Source organism: Gorilla gorilla, chromosome 7 (genome assembly GCF_029281585.2).
Source record: "Gorilla gorilla gorilla isolate KB3781 chromosome 7, NHGRI_mGorGor1-v2.1_pri, whole genome shotgun sequence".
NCBI classification, from domain to species: Eukaryota; Metazoa; Chordata; class Mammalia; order Primates; family Hominidae; genus Gorilla; species Gorilla gorilla.
The window spans coordinates 18,148,687-18,175,462 of NC_073231.2; positions in this window are offsets into that span (position 1 = coordinate 18,148,687).

Sequence of the window (26,776 nt, forward strand, 5' to 3'; positions counted from 1 at the left end):
ACTTCTCATTTTTTCAGTTTTAAATGGAAGCTGTAACAAATTATGCCCAAACTTTTACATGCAAATTTTTATTTTTTATTTTAATAGACTATATTATAGCGCAGTTTTAAGTTCGCAGCAAAATTGAGTAGAAGGTACAGAGATGTTCCATATGGTTGCAGTGGTTTAAAAAACCACTGAGGTGTTTTTTAATAAAGAACAGTTACTGTGGTTGGCCCAGTGCCTTTCAATTAATTTGCCACAGAAACTCCTTTTAAATGAGAAAACATTCACCTAAACTTAATAGAAAAAGTATTGGAGATACTCTAAAAGAGTAATTATAAATATTTCTCGGCATTGGGATTGTGAATAACTTAATGGACTTCTTTTTGCTTACCCACATTTTTTATGTATACTGAATATTCCAAGACTTCTAGTATAAGCATGCATGAATTTAAACCGTAATAGGTAAATATCATAAACAAAATGAAAATGTTTATCATGGAAAAGCAGTGCTGTGAATCGGCGCTGAACTAATTGTCTGAGATGGAGTTAGGATATTCAATAGGATTTGAGTATATGCTGATGTGCTGATTAGAAGCTGTTCTTAGACTAGCATGGAATGAATACAGTTGTGAAAGGACATAACAGCAACATGGATGAGTAGTAGGAGATGCTAATTAGGAAGAAAATGTGAGAACAAATTTTAGAGGCTCTTAAGAACCTGGATTTTGACAATGCAATTCCAATCAAAATCCCAGCAAGTTATTTTGTAGATACAAAAAAACTGATCCTAAAGTTCATGTAGAAAAGCTAAATACCTCGAATGGCTAACACAGTATTGATGCAAAAGAACATATTTGGAGAACTGATACTATCCGACATCAAGTCTTACTGCAGACATTTTGGAAGATAATTTAGTAATTTCTTACAAAATTATAAATTCTTACCATACAGTTCAGTAATCATGCTCCTTGGTATTTACCTAAAGGAGTTGGAAACTTACATCCACGCAAAAATCTGCACATGGATGTTTATAGCTTTATTCATAAATGCCAAAACATGGAAGCAATCAAGATGTCTTTCTATAAGCAAATGGACGAATAAACTTGTTCATCCACACAAGGGAATATGATTGAGTCCTAAAAAGAAATGCACTATCAAACCATGAGAAAGACATAGAGAAATCCAAAGTTCATATTGCTAAGTAACAGAAGCCAATATAAAAGCCTACATACTATACGATTTCAAATACATGACATTCTAGAAAAGGCAAAACTATGAAGACAGTAAAAGATCAGTGGTTACTGGATGTATGAGAGGGGTGGGAGGGATGAACAGGCAGAACTCAGATGATTTTGGGGGCAGTGAAACTACTGTGTATGCTATTATGATAGTGGACACATGTCATCATATAATTTGTCCAAACCCATAGAATATACAACACTGAAAGTGAACCCTAATGTGAACTATGAATTTTGAGTGATAATGATGAGTCAATATAGGTTCAATTTTAAGAATTGTACCACTGTGATGGGGGATGATGGCTATATATGTGTGGGGGTAGGGGGTATATGGAACATTTCTGTACCTTCTATTCAATTTTGCTGTGAACTTAAAACTGCTCTATAGTATAGTCTATTAAAATAAAAAATAAAAATTTGCATGAAAAAGTTTGGACATAATTTGTTACAGCTTCCATTTAAAACTGAAAAAGTGAGAAGTAATGAGAAAATAAAAGTAGCAGCTGCCTAAGTAGTTGTTTCAAAAATATGCCAATACAATATTTAACTTAATAATTGCAAAACAAACACAAAACATAACTTGGATTTGTCACTAGGATGATATATTTTTATTGTGCATTCTTGAGGCAAGGACTAATTAGGTGAAATTAGTATTTAAAATAGAACAATGGTAGAAGCCATATGTAAAGAAACACGTAATTTTGTTTTCTTTTGCTCATGTTCAGATTTCTAGGGAGTTGCTGTAGAAGACAAATTTAATGTAAAAGATGCATTCTTTATATTCTTCCTGTAAAAGGCATGAATTAGCTTTTTGATTATACATTGCTCTAATTCTATCAAGCCAATGCAATTTGAGTTAATATTAAATAAAATATTACATTTCTCTTTTGATTAACTTTGAATTTTTCATGTGTTTTTTTCAGTACATGCATTTTTACTTTTTAATCTTCTTTTTCTTTGTTATTCTTGCATAATATAGGATCATTTTGCTTAGGTATGCAGTACGGGGTTTCACCAATGGCGTTGTAAAAGGAGGGACATTTATTAAAATGTTCCTTTATCTAAGATTGTAATTTTTTTGATTAATATTTGTTAAATCAATTTTCATTGTTAGATTTTATTTTTTTATTTTATTATTATTATTTTTTTGAGATGGAGTCTCGCTCTGTTGCCCAGGCTGGAGTGCAGTGGCGTGATCTCGGCTCACTGCAAGCTCCACCTCCCGGGTTCACACCATTCTCCTGCCTCAGCCTCCCGAGTAGCTGGGACTACAGGCGCCTGCCACCACGCCCAGCTATTTTTTTTTTTTTTTGTATTTTTAGTAGAGACAGGGTTTCACCGTGTTAGCCAGGATGGTCTCCATCTCCTGACCTCGTTATCTGCCCGCCTTGGCCTCCTAAAGTGCTGGGATTACAGGCGTGAGCCACCGTCCCCGGCCCTTAGGTTTTATTTTTATATTTTACATTTCACAACATATCTAATCTCATTATAAATGCTTTCTGATGCTATAATTATGCTTATTTGTGTTAAACAATAGCTATTTATTGCTAAAAGATGCACATAAAATCATAATTCATAAGCTATAAAAAATGGCCCCATAGACATTTATGAACACTCTGAAATGGATATTAATATTGACATGTGTATTTATTATAAGAACTAAATTTTCTTGGTATCCTTTGATACATTTACATATATTTTCCCTCAATATTTGAGTTGGTGTTGTTTTCATTATTTCCCTATATTCTCTTCTCTGCTTTCTGGTTTTGTATTTTACTGCCCTTTTATAGGTGTCTAATCTATATAGCCAAGAAGTCAAGCTACTGAGAATTTCCTTGAAGCAGGAAATCTGTCTAAGAGCTGAAAAAATGTTCAATGTCCTCTGTACCAGAAGACATTCACGGTTCATTATTGATATGAGTACCAGCAAATATTCATGTTCATCATAGAAAAGATGCAATAATTCTTGCTTCAAACACTATCTTCACTATCTCTACATTTATAATTATGGCAGTGTCCATCATCCTTAAGTAGCATGAAAAAGTCATCTTCCATGTCTTAGGTAACATCAGAAAGCAGACAGTCTTTAACTTGATGCTTTAAAGGTTATCGGTGTAATTCTACTTCTGACTGTCAAAAAAAAAAAGAAAAAATGATTAAGATGATTACTTTGTGTAAATGTAGTCAATAATTTTCTAAGAGCACTTGTTTAATGTAACCTAAAAATGGTGCTCCTGTCATGTTTTTGTCATACTTGAGATTTTTGTAAAACTTTTTATCGAGAAATAAACAATTTTTTATAAGAACTTAAGAGTGGTTGAATTAGTACAGTTTTAATTATTGAGCAGCAATATATTTTTCAATAAAATTATTTTTACTTATTTATATAATTTTTTTCTTGGAGTTAGAATTTATTAAAGCATATGATGCCATGTATCTTTTTTTTCATACTTTAAGTTTTAGGGTACATGTGCACAAAGTGCAGGTGAGTTACATATGTATACATGTGCTATGTTGGTGTGCTGCACCCATTAACTCATCATGTAACATTAGGTATATCTCCTAATGCTATCCCTCCCCCCTCCCCCCACCCCACAACAGGCCCCAGTGTGTGATGTTCCCCTACCTGTGTCCCTGTGTTCTCATTGTTCAATTCCCACCTATGAGTGAGAACATGCGGTGTTTGGTTTTCTGTCCTTGAGATAGTTTGCTGAGAATGGTGGTTTCCATCTTCATCCATGTCCCTACAAAGGACATGAACTCATCATTTTTTATGGCTGCATAGTATTCCATGGTGTATATGTGCCACATTTTCTTAATCCAGTCTATCCTTGTTGGACATTTGGCTTGGTTCCAAGTCTTTGCTATTGTGAATAGTGCCACAGTAAACATGCACGTGCATGTGTGTTTATAGCAGCATGATTTATAATCCTTTGGGTATATACCCAGAAATGGGATGGCTGGGTCAAATGATATTTCTAGTTTTAGATCCCTGAGGAATCGCCACACTGTCTTCCATGATGGTTGAACTAGTTTACAGTCCCACCAACAGTGTAAAAGTGTTCCTATTTCTCCAGATCCTCTCCAGCACCTGTTGTTTCCTGACTTTTTAATGATCACCATTCTAAGTGGTATGAGATGGTATCTCATTGTGGTTTTGATTTGCATTTCTCTGATGGCCAGTGATGATGAGCATTTTTTCATGTGTCTTTTGGCTGCATAAATGTCTTCTTTTGAGAAGTGTCTGTTCATATCCTTCGCCCACTTTTTGATGGGGTTGTTTGTTTTTTGTTGTAAATTTGTTTGAATTCATTGTAGATTCTGGATATTAGCCCTTTGTCAGATGAGTAGATTGCAAAAATTTTCTCCCACTCTTTAGGTTGCCTGTTCACTCTGATGGTAGTTTCTATGTGTCTTGTAAGGAGCCCTTTAAAATTATCAATTGATATAAATTATTAAATATTGAAAATGTGTCTGTTGATTGTATCTATATATCTGTCTTATAAGTATTTGACAAATGGTGCATTTTCTTAAGGCAGACTAATTTGGAGAGGAGAGATTAATTTTAATAAAAACAGAATACAAACTATTTCAAGAAAATTGTCACCGATTTTCATGCTAGTGTTCCAATCTGAAAATTATCTATACACCTTTTTGTTCACTACAGTTGAAATTCTTTAAGTATTACTAAAATATTCTGAGAATTTCAATTACTGTTTATTATAGTTGAGATTAGTACCAGCCATTATTTCTATGGGTTTCAAGAGATTTCGACAACAAGATGCTACTATCTTAGTCTGTTTGGGCTGCTATAAAAATGCCATAAACTGGGTGTTTATAAAAAACAGAAATGTCTCTATCACAATTCTGGAGGCTAGGAAGTCCAAGATCAAGCAGCAGGCAGATTTGGTGTCTGGCAAGAACCCACTTTCTGGTTCATAGGTGGCATCTTCTGTCTGCAACCTTACACAGCAGGAGAGGACTTAGTTCATTCTACTGTTATGACTCCTATATACTGTCTTACATTATCCACACTGATCCTCTCTGGCCATCAACCACATTAAACTTTCCTAAGTTAGACTCCACTAATCTATATTAAGTAAACAACCGTAATTATTGAATTAGTTCTTCTTGAGAGGGAAGTGGCTACTAATTCATCTCAAAACCTACCTGTGTATTACTGGAGAGATTTTTAATACCTGGAAGAATATTTTGACTTGTTGGAGAAAACATTTTGAAGAGAGGAGAAAGACCTTTTGAATTCTGTCTGTTTGTGTCTTCTAGGAAGCAGATGCCAAGGGGATAGGAGGGAAGAACACTTATGAAAGATGAAGGGGAAAAGCAGCATGGTGAGTCAAGGAGAAACTTAAGACTTTGATGCAGTTCTGACATATGTGTATGAATAGGAGGAAAGATGTAAAATTTGAGTTTCAGAAAGAACCTGGGACTGAGTTGCAGCTCTGAGACTGTATGGCCATGCCAGAAATGGAATGCCAAAGATTGCCTTTAGAGGTGCCCCATGTTGGGCAGAAATGGCCAGATCCCAGCAACCTTGCTGTGCTCAGTCATTGCCTGGAAGTGGCTAAGGAAGAAGGTGCATTTGACTTGAACTCTGTGGCAGATCCCAAAGGCACTGTGGCTGGAGCCTGTCAGCAAGATATACTCCTTATAGCAGAGTCTCACTTAGCAAGAGATCTTATAAAATTTGCTGCTGCAAATATTTTGCCTAAAACTACATACTCATGTAAAAAGCTACACTGCTGTCCCTGTTTTCATCCACTCAAAGTCACTTTATTCTGAACCTACACATAATCATCCAGTGTTTTATTTCTAAATATTTGCTATGTTTTGACAAAAGTATATAATTACTTTTATCCTGATTTTTGCTACATTCTTCCTTTTGTTTTCATTATATTCCATTGTATACCTCATGGACTTACCTGTGTTTGTTCATTATTTAATTACTAAATATATACAGCTAGTTTATTACACATGCAAACTGAGTTATTTAGATAGGCAATATATGCACTTTATAGAAATTTCAAGTGTACACATACTTTTATCTGTAGTAGGAGACTCAACTTATGAAGGGATCCTTCATTAATTATTCCATAAATCTTTACCTTTTTAGCACAGGCAATAATCCCCCTGCTGTACTGCAATGCATGCCTGCTATACCATGACTGTTTTATATATGTTAAAACTGAACCAAAATAAGAATCATTTCTTGCATGATTTTTTTTTTTTCAAGACAGAGTCTCACGCTGTCGCCCAGGCTGGAGTGCAGTGGTGCAGTCTCGGCTCACTGCAACCTCTGCCCGCATGGTTCAAGCTATTGTCCTGCCTCAGCCTCCTGAGTAGCTGGGATTATAGGCGCCTGCAACCACACTTGGCTATTTTTTTATTATTATTTTTAGTAGAGATGGGGTTTCACCATGTTGGCCAGGCTGGTCTCAAACTCCTGACCTCTGGTGATCCACCCGCCTTGGCCTCCTAAAGTGCTAGCATTACAGGCATGAGCCATAGCACCCAGTCTCTTGCGTGATTTCATACATCTTATCTCGAAAAGCACTCTTTGAGGACAACCTGTCCATGTAGAATAAGCATAACAAAATATAGCATACAAGAGAGTAGTTGGCATGTTTATCTGATAAAAAACCCACCGTATTCCTGTCATTGGATGGCTAGATTTTCAGTTTGTGCCTATTATATTTTCTTTACTCCTGATGGTGATATTTGATTAATGCCATGTGAAAATAGGTGGCCTGTAATATATATCTATTTTTCTATTCTAGAAAAAAATACAAATTTATGATCTGAGTGATGATAACTTAGGCACACAAAATAAAGTGAAATTTGTGCTAAATGGCGTGTCTCCTGAAGCACTGGGTCTTCACATTAACTCTGTGATAAGAAAATGCTTCAGTTATTTCTCCTTACTGATCAGCAGGAATTAACGCCGTGAAGATGTGCAGAAGCCTGGTATGTGATAAAAGGTTCAGTGTGGTTGGCCAGATACCATTCAGGATGGGAGTTCTGGCTGATCAAGGGATATAATCACCTTCCCTTTTACTACTTATTTTCTGTTTATCCTGCTTGTTATATAGCAAGCTTTCTGCAAAAGCTGAGAAAAGTTGTATGTAATGTACAAGACAAGAAGAAAACAGAGGAGAAATACATTGGCGGACAGATAGGATCTAAGAAGAGATGCAGAGAGCAGCCTTGACATACAAAAAAATACAGTCACTAGAGAGTGACAGACATAGATCAATTCTGATCAGAGCCTTTGCCTCTCTGAGTGGCAGAGAATCACCTTCACAGCAACACTCTGCTCACAAACTATTTTTTTCTTTGCTTTATACTTAACAGAGTTGTCTTCTTAATTACACATTATAATACATACAAGATGCTTAGAACAGTGTATGGCATATGACAAGCCTTCTAGAAATGTAATCTTCTATAAAGCACAGTAATGCTAAAAGTATGGCAAGTGTGATGGTTAATTTTAGGTGTCGTTTTGATCGAATTGGCGACTTAGAGAACTAGTAAAGCAATACTTCTGGATGTGTCTATGAGGGTGTCTTTAAAGGAGATTGGCATGTAAGTTGGTGGACTGAGTGGAAGGGATCTGCCCTCAATGTGGATAGGGGTCCAGAGAGAACAAAAAGAATCTCTCTCTGTCTTTTTTTCTCTCTCTGCCCTGAAGCTGAGACGCCATTCTTTTCCTGCCCTTGGACCCAGAACTCCAAGTGGTCTGGCCTTTGGACTGCAGGATTGATACCAGTAGCCTCCCTCAATACCTCCGGTTCTTAGGCCTTCAGTGTCAGATTGAAGGGTTTTATCACTGGGTTTTCTGATTCTGAACATAGAAAATAGAGCCGAGAGAGTGATAGACACAGATCAATTCTTTTTTTCTTTTTTTTTGTTTTGTTTTTTTTTAGATGGAGTCTTGCTCTCGCTGTGTTGCCCAGGTTGGAGTGCAGTGGCATAATCTCGGCTCACTGAAACCTCCGCCTCCCATGTTCAAGCAATTCTCTTGTCTCAGCCTCCCAAGTAGCTGGGACTACCAGCACCCATCACCACTCCTGGCTAATTTTTGCATGTTTAGTAGAGACGGGGTTTCGCCATATTGGGCAGGCTGGTCTCAAACTCCTGACCTCAGGTGATCCACCCGCCTAGGGCTCTCAAAGTGTTGGGATTACAGGCATGAGCCACGACACCCGGCTGACACAGATAATTTCTAACTAGATTCTTCACCTCTCTGAGAGGTAAAGAATCACCTTTATAGCAACACTCTGCTCACAAACAACTTGGAGAACTTATTTTTCTTTGCTTTATACTTAAAATAGTTGTCTTCTTAATTATACATGAGAGTACACATAAGATGCTGAGAACGGTGCATAGAATATGACAAGCCTCTGTAAGCATAAGTTGCAGGATTTTGGACTTGGATTGAGCCACACTATTGGTTTCTCAGAGACTCAAGCTTCCAGACAGCCTGTTGTGGGGCTTCTCATCCTCCATTATCATGTAAGCCAATTCCTCTAATAAATCCCCTCTTATCAGTGTATCTATCAATCCATCCATCCATCCATCCATCCATCCTGATATCTATCTAGCTATCCATCCACTCATTTCTCTGTCAGAGTTCTCCAGATATTGGTTCTATCTAGAGAACGCTGACTAATACAGAAGGTAATATGGTTCAGCAAGTCTAGGAAAGGGAGAGGGAGACTCTGTGTGGTAGTACACTGCTTCCTCACCATTTTCATGTCAGAGAACACACACAAGTACAAACACACACACTTGAGTGCGTGCACTTCTGGAGAGACTTATGTCCTTCAACACTTTGGAGAAAATTGGAAAGAAAATGATAAGTCTCGTCTCTCACTCCTTCTGATACTTTAAAAAATACATTATTTAAGGTTGTTGCACAGGTGTTTCCTTAGAGATGGTTTTAAAGTAAACAGTGTTACCGTGAATGTGTTATTTGGTTTCCACAATTCTTGAAGCAAACTTGACAGGAGTCAGACTCTCCAGAGCGGCATTGTTATTATGTTCCTAAAAAAGCTAAATTCATTTTCCTTTTTAAAAATAAACTAATATTATTTTACACAAACTGCACACCATGCATAACTGAATGCTGAGTATAAACAGTATAATTCTTTTTCCTCCATATAGTTTTATATAAGGAATTCAAAGAGGATTATCAGGTATTAAAAATAGCAGTAACTGGGTGAGAGAGAAATGGTGCACACTGAAATACTAGTGATGCAAACTCAAGAAGATTAAACATTTTGTTCATGAATTTGGTGAAAAATAATGGTTGGTTTAATGGCAACATAAAATTCAGACTTTATCCCAGTTTGATGTTTAATAAGCTAAAGTGACCATCAGTCAATCTAGTATTAAAGATTTTGGGAGTCAAATATACTTTTTTCCCTATAATATCAGCAATCTACATCTTAACCATATTTTATGAATGTCAAATTATCAGTATTTATTTACTGATTTTTTCCCATATATTTGGAAATCTTAAAGCCATTGTAGGCAAAAGATATTTGTCTGTGAACACAAGCAATGCACACAAATAAGCTGGAGCTTTAATAACATTCTGTGTCCCAAATAGACATGTAATGTAATAAAATGTTTGTAGTTGATATTAAATGTAATAGATTAGGCTAGGAGTGAGTCATATTCTACTCTACCTCCATTGGACCTACAATCTAATTAGACTGTTCACAGTAAATTTGTTGCCTTGTTAGTTAGGTTCGCTCCAAGTGCTAATTTTATATACCAAATAAACAATGCCAGGCACATCCTGACAATGGAATATTTGTGTTTGAGAAAGACAATTCACATCAAAGGACAATCAGTCTGGAATGTAGGAAATGGCTTACTACATCTGTGATGAGACATCAGCTTATGTACTGAAGAGGTCGTAACACTCACTAAGTGGGGCTTGTACAGTCAAAGCAGGGGAATAGACAACAAGAGAGTTGAGAGTCTGAAGCTGAGTGGGCTTGTATATTAGTAAGTCCTGCGAGGAGATAAGTTGGGAATGAGAATTTGTCTACCTGTCTTTCATTCTTTATGAGAAAAGAAAACTTAGGTACCCATCTCCTGTGGGAAACTTAACTCTGCTTAGAAAGTTCTTCCTGTGATAACTGTATCCCAAATGTCTGACAAAAGATGCCCTACAAAATTGCATTATACAAGGTAAACTTGATCTGATGTCATAGTCTGGGGAAAAATAGTCTGCATGATCAGAGTTAGATACTGAAAGAAAAAAAGGACAGCTTGGGAAGATGAGCAGATGAGAAAGGTAGAATTTTGAGGAATATAGCACGTGGTTGCTGGAAGATGTGCCTCTGTGATGGCAATATATACACAAGAAGAGATGCCCAGTGTCCAGAAATTATTTCGTAACTAGATTTTTGATGAAAGGTTAGATCTGAGGATAAAAGTTTAGAGAAGCCTATGGTATTTACACATTTACTGAAGGAGTATGTATGGAAAATGAAGAGAGGAGGACAGAGCTTGCCCTAGTCAGGTATGCAAATATTTTCCAACTTAAAGGCTCAAAGGGGAGACTAAAGTTTATTTTTTTAATATTCAATTGCAACATATTCAAGTAGTTTTGCTTAAGAGAAAAAGCCAATATTAGAATGAATGTCCTCTCATTTTCATTTTATAAAGCTTTCACTGATGGGTTTTCTGGCATTGTAGACATCTCCTGTGTCATCCATAGTGTGGTTCTATGTATTCTGAAGGGAGTTGCAGTTGACTTGCAATTTCTCATCCAGTATTAACCTTAATTTATGCACTCATGTGATAGTTCTCAAATAGTTGTCTCATCAGAACAAGTAAGGCTGCAATAGCACTTTTTAAATGTTGCTAAATTTCTTTTTTTTCTGCCCAGCTTCCGTGGAAAACATTTGCAAGTTCATTAGATCAAACTTGTTGAGAATGGCTGACATCTGAGAATCAAACCAACACTCCTCAGGATTGAGTCAAAAAGTCACAGAAGGTATTGTTTAAACCTCCTTAAGATGGCCTTGAACCTCCTTAAGATAGCAAATAGAGAATAAGGGCTAGAGCCATTCCATAGAATAGATAGATTATTTTGGGGGAAAATAAGATCTTTGGAATTTTATATTTTCAAGGACAAAAGTTAAGAAGGAATAGCAAGAAAGAATGACAAACATATGATGAACATTTTTAAACATATAGTACCTGGGGTAAATTCATGGTAAGAGATCCTTACTTAAATGTATGTTTTATGGCACCTTGGTTAGCTTATAGACTAACCTCAGTTTTAAAATGAGTCTTACTACAGTAAAATTTCAGATATCTGGTTGTTTCAGAGAATAAGAAATTTGTGTGCATTCAAATTCCAAGCATAGAAGCTTTAGAATGAGGACAGTATAATTATGGCCCAAAGTGCTGCCACTAAAAGTGTGGCTGCTGCTTCCTTTGGATAGTGTTACTAGGCAATGGCTTCCCAGCAAAGGACTACATGTTCAGGTGTCTTATGCCAAAAGATATGGTCATTCGACATAACTTCAAAATATCAACAAAGGCAATTACGTGGATGCCTTTTTCCTTCTACTTCTTGCGGAGTGTGAACAGGTAGTTCCTAGAGATTAAAAAGCGATCTTAGTGTTGTCTGCAATGATTATGGGGAAACTATTGCATAAAAAAGCCGGGTTTCACTGAGGGAGTACTTGAAATGATGGGAGTAGATGAGACCACCGGGGGAAAGTCTATAGAATGAAAACAGTAGTAGGTTAAAGACAGAAGCCTAAGAAATACCGATACGCAAAAGATAAGAGGGGGGTGTAAGAAAAGCACATAAATAGCTTGCAGTGATTGGTGAAGGCCCTTAAATAGAGGAACACTGGCTAGAGACCTGGAAGGGACTATTGTGTCAGTGACGGGGAGTAGAGAGTTTGAAGTGGGCAATGAGTGTTTTGCTGTTAGCACTGGCAATAATACAGGGGCGCAAAAGTATTCTTTCATTTTGAAACTTTGCAATTTTGGGAATGACTTGACAATAACTTCAAATGGATGTTGGGGGAAAAATTTTGAGTGTGTTTTGAATAAGGAAAGAGAAGTGGGGAAGTAAGCACCATGGAGTAGACAGCTCCACAGAAGGCTCAATGCAAAGGGAGAAGGGAAGCTTTATGGACGGGATCACAGGCTCAAAGGAGGGGATGCAGGCATATTTATTGCTTGAAAGAAAGAATTCTGTAAAGGGAGTAAAGCAACAAAAATGACAGGGAGGAGATCAGATAGTTTAGCCTGGTCCTAGAGAAGGTAGGAGATGAAATTTAAAATGCAGGTAATGGAACTGGATTTAAAGAAGAAAGGGACAGATTCGTATCCTTGGATTAAAGCAATTAAGGATGATTGCTGAGGTTGGCAAATTTGCAGTAAGAAAGAGGCGTAAATTGAACCATGTCCACATTCAGTTTTCCTCTAGCCTCCATATAATAAAAGATACAATTGGCTGCCTTGAAAGACAGATTGGTGGTTGTATTGCTTGCATCAACTCTGGCAAATCATCCAACCATCTAAATAACCAACTGACAAATATTAATCTAGAATTTACTACATTCTAGTAACTTTAAGAAGTATAGTAGCAAACAAGACATGCATGTTACTCTTTTCTCCTTTATAGAGATTTTGATGTAATAGGAAATATTACTAAATTACAATTGATTAAAATGTATCTCTTTAGAAAATAAGAGAATGGGATTTAAGTGTTTATCAGATTGTTTCTTACCAAGTAGTTAAACAAATCTGAGGGATTTAACACAAACAAGGGAGCAGACCAATTTACAGTTTGTGGTTTATATTTATCATCATCTGCTATCAGATTAATATTAAACTTGAAAATTCAAATGCATGACAGAAGTAGCAAAATAGGACTTTATATTGTAATGAAGTGCATATTCACAAGAATAAATATAATTGCAATGTCTGTACTCAAATGGATGTTTAGTAAAGAATTATGGTCAATAGCAAAGGCTTCTTGAAAATTTCAAAGTGGCATGATAAATGTAGAATTCTGCTACTGTTATAATAGTCAAATCTTTATTATTTGCTTGCTGTCTTTCTCTTACTCTCTCAAAAGTCTGTGTCTATGTACATATTCTTTAGCTGTGTCAGAGTAAATTAGTTACCTTAAATCTACACTATTGACTTACTAGTGACTCAGTTGTCCCCACACCAGAAATAAATCATCTAAGGTTAAAAGTTTCTTCATAAATTTGCAAACTAATTTATTAAAAACTTGAGACATTTTTTAAAAATTAATATTTATTTATGTTTATTATACTCGAAGTCCTGGGATACATGTGCAGAACATGCAGGTTTGTTACATAGATATACACATGCTATGATGGTTTTCTGCACCCATCAACCTGTCATTTACATTAGGTATTTCTCCTAATGCTCTCCCTCCCCTTGCCCTCACAGTGAAGACTTTTTTCATATTCAAAAAATACTAAATAACTTGGGGTTTATTTAAAAAAAAATACATAGTTGATATAGTTTGGATATTTGTCTCATCCAAATCTCAAGGTGAAATGTAATTCCCAATATTGAATGTGGGGAATAGTGGAAGGTATTGCATCATGGGGTGGATCCCTCATGAATGGCTTGGTGGCCTTCTCACAGTAGTGAGTGAGTTCTCGCTCTGAGTTGATGCCAGATCTGGTTGTTCAAAAAAGTGTGGCATTCTCGTTCCCCCACAGCTTGCTCCCACTGTAGCCATGTAATACACTCCTCCACCTTCACTTTCTGCCATGATTGGAAATTTCCTGAGGCCCTCTCCAGAAGTAGAAGCAGACACCACACTTCTTGTACACCCTGCAGAACTGAAAGCCAATGAAACATCTTTACTTTATAAATTATCCAGTCTCAGGAATTCCTATATAACAAAGCAAGAATGGACTGAAACAATAATATAAAATGAGTGTAACTTCTGATCATGGTTCCACTTTTTATTACAGACCTTCAATTTTCTAGAAATAAAGGAAAGTGATAATTATAAACATTTTCACAATGACTAAAGTAGTTGATATGGTTTGGCTCTGTGTCCCCACCCAAACCTCACCTTGAATTGTAATAATCCCCACTTGTCAAGGGCAGGACCAGATTGAGATAATTAAATCATGGGGGTGGTTTCCCCCATGCTGTTCTCATGATAGTGAGTGAGTTCTTAGGAGATCTGATGGTTTTATAAGAGGCTTCCCCCTTTGCTTGGCCGTCATTCTCTCTCCTGTCCTCCTGTGAAGAGGTGCCTTCTGCCATGACTGTAAGTTTACTGAGGCCTACCCAGCCATGTGAAACTGTGAGCCATTTAAACCTCTTTTCTTTATAAACTACCCAGTCTTGGGTATTCCTTCATAGCAGCCTGAGAATGGACTAATACTGTAGCTTTACGGGGTGAAATGTCATGAGCCAGTAAAGAAAAATAATTATTCAATCAGTAAATAATTATTCAAACAGATCAAATCTGTTCTTCAGTAAAGGATGTCTTTAGGTCAGCTTGTGCTACAGGTACAAGAAATGATTATTCTAAAAAAATTATCATCCCCAGGCAAGAGATCCTTATCCTTCAAGGCAAGAGAGATGGAGCTATTGGAATATTCTTTTTCCTTGATCAAAATAACCTTCATCGGGGAAATATTCTCTTGCAAAAATACCACAGCTGTCTGGTAAGCCATTTATGACACAGCCTTAAACACTTTGAAGGTAAGTAACACAATTTGATGTATATATTCATTTGTCATTTATAAACTAATTTATAGTTGCCCTATTTCCTCAAAAGAGTACTGCTTCATGGCAGAAAATATGTAGGCTCTTTCTCTCTTCTACAATGCCTGGCAGAATATTGGATATTTGGAAACATAAATATCTGTGTTTTGAATACCTCAATGTTGTAATCTGTGAGACTCATTCTAGAAAACCACTAAAGTGCTATTTTGATGATTATTGCAATTTTATTTGAAAGCATTGCTAAAATGGACTAATTATGATATTTTGGGAGTTTTTTTCTAAATTGTTTTCTCATTTCCCATCTTCATAAGATGCAGTATGACTAAATAATATTCACGATCCCATTTTGAACAAGAAAAATAAAATGCATCTTGGTGTTCAATTAAATTACAAATGACTTGAAGGTGTCAATGTCTTTTTGGTTCTAGAAAAGACTTTCAAATTATACTGCTTAACAATGACATTTATAAAATGCTTTATATTTTTCAAAATGCCTTCGCATAATGAAATTGTTACTAGCAACTCAAGGTTGCTTTTGATTCAATAGAAGAAATATTTTGGTAATGAAATTTTGCTGCCTCAAATATGCAGCAAGCAAAACCATCTATTTTATGCTGCAAAGCAAACCAGGCATTTTCAAGAATAGCTAGTAGTCTGACGCTTCTGAAAAAAAGTTACATAGTACAGGTCTAGAGGGAGTTCTGGAGAACATTCAAGAAGGGTCTGCATTGATTTCGAAAGCATTAGAATCCATCTACTAAAGTCCACAATAGAAACTGAGTACTTAAAGCATCTTTCAAGCCAACATTTTCCTGCTAGAATATATTTTACTTACATTGTGATCACTTCAGAGAACGAAATAGTGAGTGACATCATTCAAATATCTCCTTAAAAACAATTGTTGATTTTTTTCCCCGTAAGTCTACATTAAAAAAAAATTTAAAAAAACTTAAAAATCTATTGAAAGTTGTAGTGTTTATTATGGTGCTCTGAGCTTGAGTAACTATAGGTAAATTTAAATGATGTAATTATAGCAATTAAGTGTGGAACTCGTAGGACATTTCCAGTTTATTATATGTCATATAGACAAATTAATCATCACCCAGGAACTTGAAATGCTGTAAGTGTTGAATTTTAACATATTTTAAATTTGTGTCTACCTTTATATTAGCAGAACTTATAAGGCTTAAAGTAAACCACTCAGATGTTTCAAATGATTACATAGACAAATAATATTCCATATTATTATGATTTTTCCTGCTTGTATTTGATATACTGTTGATAATGCAATCTGTTAGGAAAAGACAAACGTTTCTAGCATTGTTCTCCCAGAATGTTTGAAGAATTGCTGTTTGTGTGGATGTGCACTGGACGATCCAGGTACATAAATGATCAATGTTGTTCTTTAACAGAGATCTAAGCCACTGGGGGAGAATGAATAGCCTGGTCTGGGGGCTGATTTTATGAAGAACTTCTAGGCATAGATACAAGAAGTGGGTTCATAAGCATCAAGCCCTGCAAGGCATTGCACGAATGAATAAAATGCCTTTTCAAAGTAGGTCCTCCAAAAGATCTACCTAAATGGTAAAGCAAGAGGTAGAAGTGTTAACAAAAATAATCAGTTTTTGATAAACATATATGGCAATGATTGTTTTGCCAAGTCAGCAATTCCCCAAAATATGGTGCCTTGACACGCTAAGTGTTTTGAAAATTATAGGGGCTCAGAAATAAACCTCAGGACCATGGTCCCTGTATGACCTTTCCTGTCTGCCCCTGTCTTTCTGATCCTTTCTGAAAGGACTAGGAGAAGCTCCCTCTAGAATTTTCACATTTAAGAAAATTTCTTTCCAAAAGAAATGCAATTATTTTAAGCCACCCTCCCTAGGAATCTCACCAAATAACCAGGAAAGATCAACCACCAAAGAAGATAAGACTGGGGGTCTCCACTGCGCTCAGACAGACTTTTTAATCTATCTTCTGTGAACAGCTCCAACAGACTACCTGAAAGACTTTATCTGCATAGTAAGACAACCTTTGTTCCGGTGAACCGTATGGTCTGAATAAAGGGCTGGTTCATTTCCCCACTCTCCTTCTTCTGTGAATAAGCCATTTAAGCCTCAATCATCTGGTCCATCTTTGAGTTCATAATTTAAACAATTCCCATGCATGTGTGTGTACATAATAGTAATATATTTGTTATTTTTTCTCTTGTTATCCTGACTTTTGTTATAGGAGTGTCAGCCATGACTCTTTATAAAGGGGAGAAAAGAAATCACTCCAGTTGCATCTATAGACAGCATTATATGCAGTCTAGGGGTGATTTAAAACAGTGGTCCCCAATCTTTTTGGCACCAGGGACTGGTTTCATGGAAGACAATTTTTCCATGGAAGAAATTTTTGCATGGACTCAAGGGCAGGGGATGCTTGGGGGATGATTCAAGAACAATACATTTATTTTGGACTTTAACTCTGTTATTATTGTAATATATAATGAAATAATTATACAAGTCACCATAATGTAGAATCAGTGGGATTCCTGAGCTTGTTTTCCTGGAAATAGATGTTCCCCATCTTGGGCTGGTGGGAGAGAGTGACACCCGAATTGTGTTGCTTAATCCTGTTGTGGTTGCTGTCACTGCAGAAAACCCTGCTTCCCTAAGGTAGAATTTTGGAAATGGAAGCAGGCTTTTCAATGCTTTTGTGGCAACTTCAGGATATCCCCCTGCGTTGACTTTAATCCAGAATGTATGGAGACTTGAAGTCTCAAACATACTTTTAAGGTCAATGTCATTTGCAAGCTCAAGCAGTTGATCCTCTTCCAGTGTGGACAAAGCCAATTTACCTGTTTAATTCACAAATGGGTTGCGCATCCATTCCTTCCCAGTTTGGGTGTCTTTCGTGGTTGGGAAGTAATGGTCAAACTCTTTTGAAAGCTGAGATATGTGATCATGCACCACTTGGGGGAAAGAAGGTCTTGGCTCAGTCTCTTTCAAAAATCTTTGCTAATGTTTGAAACATGTCAGAAGTCCCAGTGTTCATTCATCACTACCATAACACCACTTTGGCTTTGAATGCAGCCACTTTATCTGTTGACTTTAACAGAGTTGTCATTCTCCCCTGAAATGACAGATTGAGTTTGTTGAGCAGGTTGAATATGTCACACAAGTAAGCAAGTTTTGCGACCCATTCTGTGTCACTGAAATGTGCTGCCAGTGGTGACTGTTTTTCTAAAAGAAATCTCTGGAGCGACTCTTACAACTTAAAAATTCTGGCCAGTGATCTACCTTTAGAAAGCCATCTGACTTCTGTGTATAAGAGAAGACATGTGTGCTCTGCGTCCATCTCCTCACAGAGCTGCACAAACAGACGTGAGTTAACAGCATGTACTTTAATGTGGTTGTTAATTTTAATCACATCCTGCAAAACGTTGTTAAGTTCAGGTGACATTTTGTGGCTAGCCAACATTTCTCTATGGTTGACAGAGTGTGTAGACTTAGATTCAGAAGCGACCTCTTTGACCCAAGTCAGACTTCACTGATTATCATGTTGAAATATACAATTACATGATAATTCCTATTGTTAATAGAAATGCTTATGCAGTGAAAAGATCTATGAGCTGGAGTATTTCTGTTTTATTGTTTTCAATCTAAATATTGTATGTTTAATGTATGAGAAGAACATTAAACTCCCATCACTTAAGCATAATAACTGCCTCATGTATCTATATAATGTTTCAAAGACATTTTTAGGCCATTTAAGCTTTTTTTTTTTTGAGACAGTTTCCTTCTGTTGCCCAGGCTGGAGGGCAGTGGCGCGGTCTTAGTGCACTAAAACCTCCGTCTCTCGGGTTCAAGCGATTCTGCTGCCTCAGCCTCCGGAGTAGCTGGGATTATAGGCACCCACCACAACGCCTGGTTGATTTTTGTACTTTTGATAGAGATGGAGTTTCACTATGTTGGCCAGGCTGGTCTCGAACTCCTGACCTCAGGCAATCTGCCCACCTCGGCCTCCCAAAGTGCTGGGATTACAGACTTGAGCCACCGCACCTGGCTTAAGCTTTTTAATTTATAATAAATATCCACTGAAAGATTTCCTGTTAAATTTAGTGCAATATTTTAAGTGATCGGCAGAACTTTATTTTTTATTTTATTTTTTTAACTTTTAAGTTCAGGGGTGCAAGTGCAGATTTGTTACACAGGTAAAATGTGTCGTAGGGGTTTGCTGCACAGATTATTTCATCATCCATGTATTAAGCCTGGTACCCATTAGTTATTTTTTTTTTTAATCCTTTCTCTTCTTCCACCTTCCACCCTCTGAATGGCCCCAGGGTGTGTTGTTCCCCTCTGTGTGTCCATGTGTTCTCGTCATTGAGCTCCCACTTATAAGTGAGAACATGTAGTATTTGGTTTTCTGTTTCTGAGTTAGTTTGCTAAAGATAATCGTCTCCAGCTCCATCCATCTCCCTGCAGAGGACATGATCTTGTTCTTTTTATGGCTGCATGGTAGTCCAGGGTGAGTAGGTACCACATTTTCTTTATTCAGTCTATCATTGATGGGCATTTAGGTTGATTCTGTCTTTGCTATTGTAATTAGTGCTACAGTGAACATGCATGTGCACGTATCTTTATAATAGAATGAATTATATTCCTTTGGGTGTATAGCCAGTAATGGGATTGTGGGGTTCCATTTGAGCAATCGCCACACTGTCTTCCATAATGGCTGAGCCAATTTTCACTCTTACCAATAGTGTATAAGCATTCTTTTTCTCCATAACCTTGCCAGCATCTTTGTTTTTGATTTTTGTTTTCTTTTGACATTTTATTAATAACCATTCTGACTGATTGAGATAGTATCTCATTGTGGTTTGTATTTGCATTTCTCTAATGATCAGTGATATTGAGCTTTTCTTCATAAGATTGCTGACTAAATGTATCTCTTCTTTTGAAAAGTGTCTGTTCATGTCCTCTGCCCACTTTTTTTATGGGGTCATTTATTTACATGTAAATTTATTTAAGTTCTTTATAGATGCTGGGTATTAGACCTTTGTCAGATCCATAGCTTGCAAAAATTTTCTCTCATTCTGTAGGTTGTCTTACTCTGTTGATAGCTTCTTTTGATTTGCAGAAGTTCTTTAGTTTAATTACATACCATTTGTCAGTATTTGGTTTTGTTGCATTTGCTTTTGGCATTTCATTATAAAATCTTTGCCCATGCCTATGACCTGAATGGTATTGCCTATGTTGTCTTCCAGGGTTTTTATAGTATGGGGTTTTACATTTACATCTTTAATTAATCTTGAGTTGATTTTTGTATATGGTGTAAGGAGGGGTCCAGTTCAGTCTTCTGCGTATGGTTAGCCAGTTATCCAAGCACCATTTATTGAATAGGAAATCATTTCCCCCCATTGCTTTGTCAGATTTGTTGAAGATTAGAAAGTTGCAGGTGTGCAGTCTTATTCCTGGGTTCTCTATTCTATTTCATTCGTCTGCGTCTCTTTTTATATCAGTACCATGCTGCTTTGGTTATTGTAGCCCTATAGTATAGTTAGATATCAGGTAACATGATGTCTCCAGTTTTGCTGGAATTGCCCTGGCTATTTGAGCTCTTTTTTTTGTTCCATATGAATTTTGAAATCGTTTTTTTTTTTTTAAGTGAAGAATGTCATTGATAGCTGGATAGGAATAGCATTGATTCTATGAATTGCTTTGAGCAGTATGATGATTTTAATTATACTGATTCTTCATATCCACGAGCATGAAATGTTTTTCCAGTTGTTTGTGTCATCTCTGAATTCCTTGCACATAGATTCACAGCTGAATTCTACCAGATTTACAAAGAACAGCTGGTACCATTCCTACTGAAACTATTCCAGAAAATTGAGGAGGAGAGACTCCTCTGTAACTCATTCTGTGAGGCCAGCATCATCTTGATACCAAAGCCTGGCAGAGATAGAACAAAAACAGAAAACTTCAGGCTAATATCTTTGATGAATGTCAGTGCAAAAATCATCAACAAAATACTGGCAAACGAAATCTAGCAGCACGTCAAAAAGCTAATCCACTACAATCAAGTAGACTTCATCCCCACAATGCAAGTTTGGTTCAACACATGCAAATCAACAAATGTGATTCATTACATAAACAGAACTGAAGGCAAAAACCACATGATTATCTCAATAGAAACAGAAAGGACTTTCAATAAAGCTCAACAACCATTTAGGTTAAAAACTCTCAATTAGCTAGGTATTGAAGGAACATGCTTCAAAATAATAAGAGCCATCTATGACAAACCCATAGCCAACATCATACCAAATGGGTAAAAGGTGGAAGCATTCCCTTTGAAAAATGGCACAAAACTAGGATACACTATCTCACCACTCCTATTTAACATAGTATTGGAAGTCCTGGCCACAGCAATCAGGCAAGATAAAGAAATAAAGGCATCCAAATAAGAAGAGAGAAAGTCAAATTACCCATGTTTACAAATACCAGATCCTATATCTAGAAAACCCCATATTCTTGGCCCAAAAGCTCCTTAAGTTGATAAACAACTTTAGCAAAGTCTCAGGATACAAAATCAATGTGCAAAAATAAAAATCACTAACATTCCTATACACCAACCACAGTAAAACCGAGAATCAAATCAGAAATAAACTTTCATTCACAGTTGCCACACACACAAAAAAAAACAGCAACAACAACAAAACACCTAGGAACACAGCTAACTAGGGAGGTGAAAGATCTCTACAGGGAGAACTACAAACTACTGCTCAGATAATTTTATTTTAAATTTAATAAGAATTATCACTAAATTTTATTCTTTAGCTGAACACTTAAAAATAACATTTGAATTTGGTATCTGCTATTGTTGTTAATCTTAGGATGCTTTCTTTCTATGCTACAAAATTACTCAAAGTAATATTTGAGTGAGAATATAGGCCAGTAGAACATTTATTCATTCATTCATTCATTCTTTAGCTCATTGACTTGATATGTACTATGCTATAGGTACTTGGCTAGACTGGGGTTGTAGAGATGAAGACACACACCTTTTCTCATAAGATGGTGAAGTAGAGGGCTGAGAACAGACATTTAAACCTACCATGGGGTAAGCATCATAACACCCTCTCTCTGTCTTGCCCTCATTAGCCTGGGCCTTTTGTGGCATAAGTGACTTCTGTTGTGTAGATAGAGTCAGTCCAAAGCTCCTTGGATCTTGGGCCAGAATGTTGTGAGTTTGAATGCTGCTTGCCACTTTCAGATGTGTAACATTGGATAAGTTTTTTAATTTCTCTTGTCTCCTCATGTGTAAAGTGTGGGTAATATACCCTTGTAAAAATTATGATATTGAACCTAAGGAGTTTAACATATTCATTTAACACATTCAGAAATTAGATTAAGAACTCAAAACAAGTTGACTACTAATACAATTATTATAATTGCTAAACTTTAGTCTTCCTACATTTTTCTCTGTTATCTCACATTTAATCTGTTAATATGTCTCTATCTGTCTCTACTTAATTTTAGTGTTGTAAGAACCAGAAAATAGTCAATGCTGGTTTTTCCTCACCTTTGTGGATCTTTGACGAACATGACAAAAACAAGCAATGTGGAAAGAATTCCCTATTGAATAACTGTTGTTGGGAAAACTGGCTACCCGTATGCAGAACACTGAAACTGGACCCCTTCCTTGCACCTTATACAAAAATTAACTCAAGATGGATTAAAGACTTAAACATAAGACCTAAAGCCATAAAAACCCTAGAAGAAAACCTAGCAATACCATTCAGGACATAGGCATGGGCAAAGACTTCATGACTAAAACACCAAAAGGAAGGGCAACAAATGTCAAAATAGACAAATGTGATCTAATTAAACTAAAAAAACTTCTGCACAGCCAAAGAAACTATCATCAGAGTAAACAGGCAGCCTACAGAATGGGAGAAAATTTTTGCCATCTATCAATCTGACATAGGGCTAATATCCAGAATCTACAAGGAACTTAAACAAAGTTACAAGAAAATAACAAACAACCATGTCAAAAAGTGGGCAAAGGATATGAACAGACACTTCTCAAAGGAAGACATTTATGTGGTCAACAAACACACGAAAAAAGTCTCATCATCTCTGGCCATTAGAGAAATGCAAATCAAAACCACAATGTGATACCGTCTCATGCCAGTTAGAATGGCGGTCATTAAAATGTCAGGAAACAGATGCTGGAGAGGATGTGAAGAAATAGGAACACTTTTACACTGTTGGAGGGAGTGTAAATTAGTTCATCCATCATGGAGGACAGTGTAGTGATTCCTCAAGGATCTTGAACCAGAAACACCATTTGACCCAGCAATCCCGTTACTGTGTATATACCAAAAGGACTATAAATCATTCTACTATAAAGACACGTGTACGTGTATGTTTATGGCAGCACTGTTCACAATAGCAAAGACTTGGAACCAACCCAAATGCCCATCAATTGTAGACTGGATAAGGAAAATATGGCACATATACACCATGGAATACTATGCAGCCATAAAAAAAGAGATGAGTTCATGTCCTTTGCAGGGACATGGATGAAGTTGGAAACCATCATTCTCAGCAAACTAACACAGGATCAGAAAACCGAACACCGCATGTTCTCACTCATAAGTGAGAATTGAACAATGAGAACATATGGACGGGTGGGGGGAGCATCACACACTAGGGCTTGTCAGAGGCTAAGGCCTAGGGGAGGGATAGTGTTAAGAGAATTACACAATATAGATGATGGGTTGATGGGTGCAGCAAACCACCATGGAACATGTATACCTATGTAACAAACCTGCACATTCTGCACATGTATTCCAGAACTTAAAGTATAATAATAAAAAAATACAGAAAAAAAATAGTCAATGCAACAACTTGGATTTTGTTTCCTGTTTAGGAGGTTTTTTTTTTTCCTTTGTACTGAGAAAATTGAAGAAGTATTGGCTTATAGTCTAAACCTAGAAAAGACTACACTTCACCTGAAAAACTGCCAGCCAAGGCCTTCATATCCAGTGATTTGACTATGGTTCAATTATTAACACAGAAAGGAAGAAACTAACAAAATCCAGTGTCTTAATAAAGCAGTACATCACTGTCAAATAGCATATGGAGAACCACATCAATAAGGCCACTAAAATTAGAACAAATGGAAATCTATTAAAAAATATGTTGCCTAAAACTTGCCATCATTGATTATGTGTGGAGAAGACAACATAGTATACTAAAAACAGCAAGGATTTTATTTTCAGAAACAAACATAACTTAGGTGTGTCGTCCTAAAATATTAAATATTTGTGTTTTCACACCTTGTGTTATCCTGAAAGACTGAATATTTGTAATGCTACACCTGTCCCGAATTGCCTCCTCTTTGGTCCTCAGGTAACACTTGATTATGCACCCCGCTCTCCCATTGTATTGGTGATGAGAAACAGAGAGCAACACCCCTGCCTCCCTGTTTGATTCCGGGAGGTGCATGTAACCAAAGCAGCATCAATTAGTACTTTCTGGGATTATTATATAGCCTTGGAGGAAAGAGAAGTTGCCTCCCTGCTTCTAAGCTAGAAGGGTTCAATGCTGGTAGTAATTTTGTCTCCCTGAGGAATAAGCCAAGCAGCAACAAGCACATATGAGTGCCAGAGAGAAACTGTAAAGCTCTAACTCATGCTGTGCGTCCATGAATCCAGCCATTGAAGACATCAAGCCAAGCCGTAAAAAAGCACAACTGAGAGAGAGAGAGAGAGAGAGAACACCACAGTAAAGCCATCCATGGAAGATTAACTGCTAAGTGTGGGATTTTGATAACACTATTCAGTAGGTCACACAGTGGGGCCAGGATTGCTCTGGACTTTGCCACTTGTTCGGGTTTAATTATAATGTGTTGCGTTCACCCTCAGACGTGACCTGCTTTGGACAATAATTACTTATAGCTCAGCAACTGTGTTTTACTCACACTAAATGTATTATTTACATCTTCTTCTGCATCTGTTGGCAATAGGCTTGGAAAAAAAAGATAACAAAGAAAATTTTAAGCAAACTCATAGACAAGATTAAGTGGTGTGAATCTATAGATTTCCATTAGTATTATGTCTGTCCAAGAGTAGAGTAGGAGCAAACCTGTATAAATTAAGTGGAGATATTATTTTAGGTTTTATACTTTTTGAAGCAGAATTAGCAGAGATGGAATATACCTGGCACCTGCCAGACGAGAAGATGCATTGTGTCTACACAGCCTTATGTGAACACCATCATGTTTTATGAGATGTAAGAGGTGCAGCAAGGAATTATTTTTGGTAACATATGTTAATTTTTCCAAACACTTAATCACCGTACATTATTATGTTTAAACAATACCACCCATATTCATGCTCTGGCAAGTTTTCTAGAGTAGAAAGGCATGACCAAAGGCACCCAGCTAGTGCACACTTCCTGAATGCCTATAGAAGTGGCCATGTACCATATGGAAGACTTTTTTTAAACAAGTATTTGTGAATAATTACCTTAAAAATCAACCTTGCTCATTAAAAATGCACATTTTTGCTTCTCTATTAGCAGCACAGGTCTATAAAATTCTTTTTGGACTTGAAGCATGGTAGGCAGCAGACAATTTTATGTAAATGGCATGGTTGCATAGGTCTTAGATTCTGTGAGGAGAGAGAATACATACTTTCAGTCTGATCCTTCAGGAGATGATGACACAAACAGACAAGGAAACCAGTGTGTGTAGGTGCACCCACTCACTTCAAGGCCTTTGCAGAATGCCAATGAACAGCACTGCTGCAGTTTCTCTGTGGTGAAGAGTCCATTTCAAATGATACCTACTTCAGAGCAGATTTGCCACTTACGAATTCCGAGTATTCGGTATCCAGTTATAAAACTAGATGACTGAAAGGCCTCACGGTATGATTAGCCAATTTTCTTTCAATAGACATGAACTATGTGAATTTTCATTTCTTCCTTAGCTTTTCATTAAAATGCACAAGTTAAACAGTGGTCCCATTTTAAACAAAACCTTCTGTGGCAAATCTTCATCTAAAATGAAGCTTAAAAATTAAAATACGAAAGCTATGTTTGGGACCTTGCTTGCCAAACACTTTGGTCTCTGGTTTTTTAGTTCAAACAGATGGAGAAGACCCTGGCACACATTTGGCTTTTGATTATTTCAGTTCTGCTTGCATCAGTGTGTGATGGGGAAGGGCACGACTCACAGGGCAATAAATATGAGTCATTATACCCATTCTGGTCATATAAAAGTCAATGCCAGGCTGTGTCCAGAGGGACAAATCATGTGCCCCTAATTTCCTGTTACCCATATCACTATGTTATTGCTTTTGTCCTGACACGGTTATTCAGCTATTTCAACGGTTGGCAATGAGATAAGTTAGCTATGAAGTGAACATATTTAATTACTTTTCTTCTATCATTGGAAAAACTGATTTTCATCGGGGGAAATTAGACTTTCAAGAGCAATAAATGAGGAAGGAAAGGAATGGCCTTTGTCGGAGTTTTCCCAAATAAACATGAAAAATTGTCCTGGCTGTTAGGTGAATTTTGAATATTAAATGAGTGGAAGTGAGATCGTTATCTTTTAATAAAAGAAATTGGTATTTGTGTGTGTTTGACAGATGGTGTGTTGAATTGGCACCACCCAAGTGAGGCTGTCGTATCCCTGGGTAGAGGAATGAACAATACATCGCAGGTTGTGACAGGCTTATTCCTATGCTTCATTTAATATGGACCCCG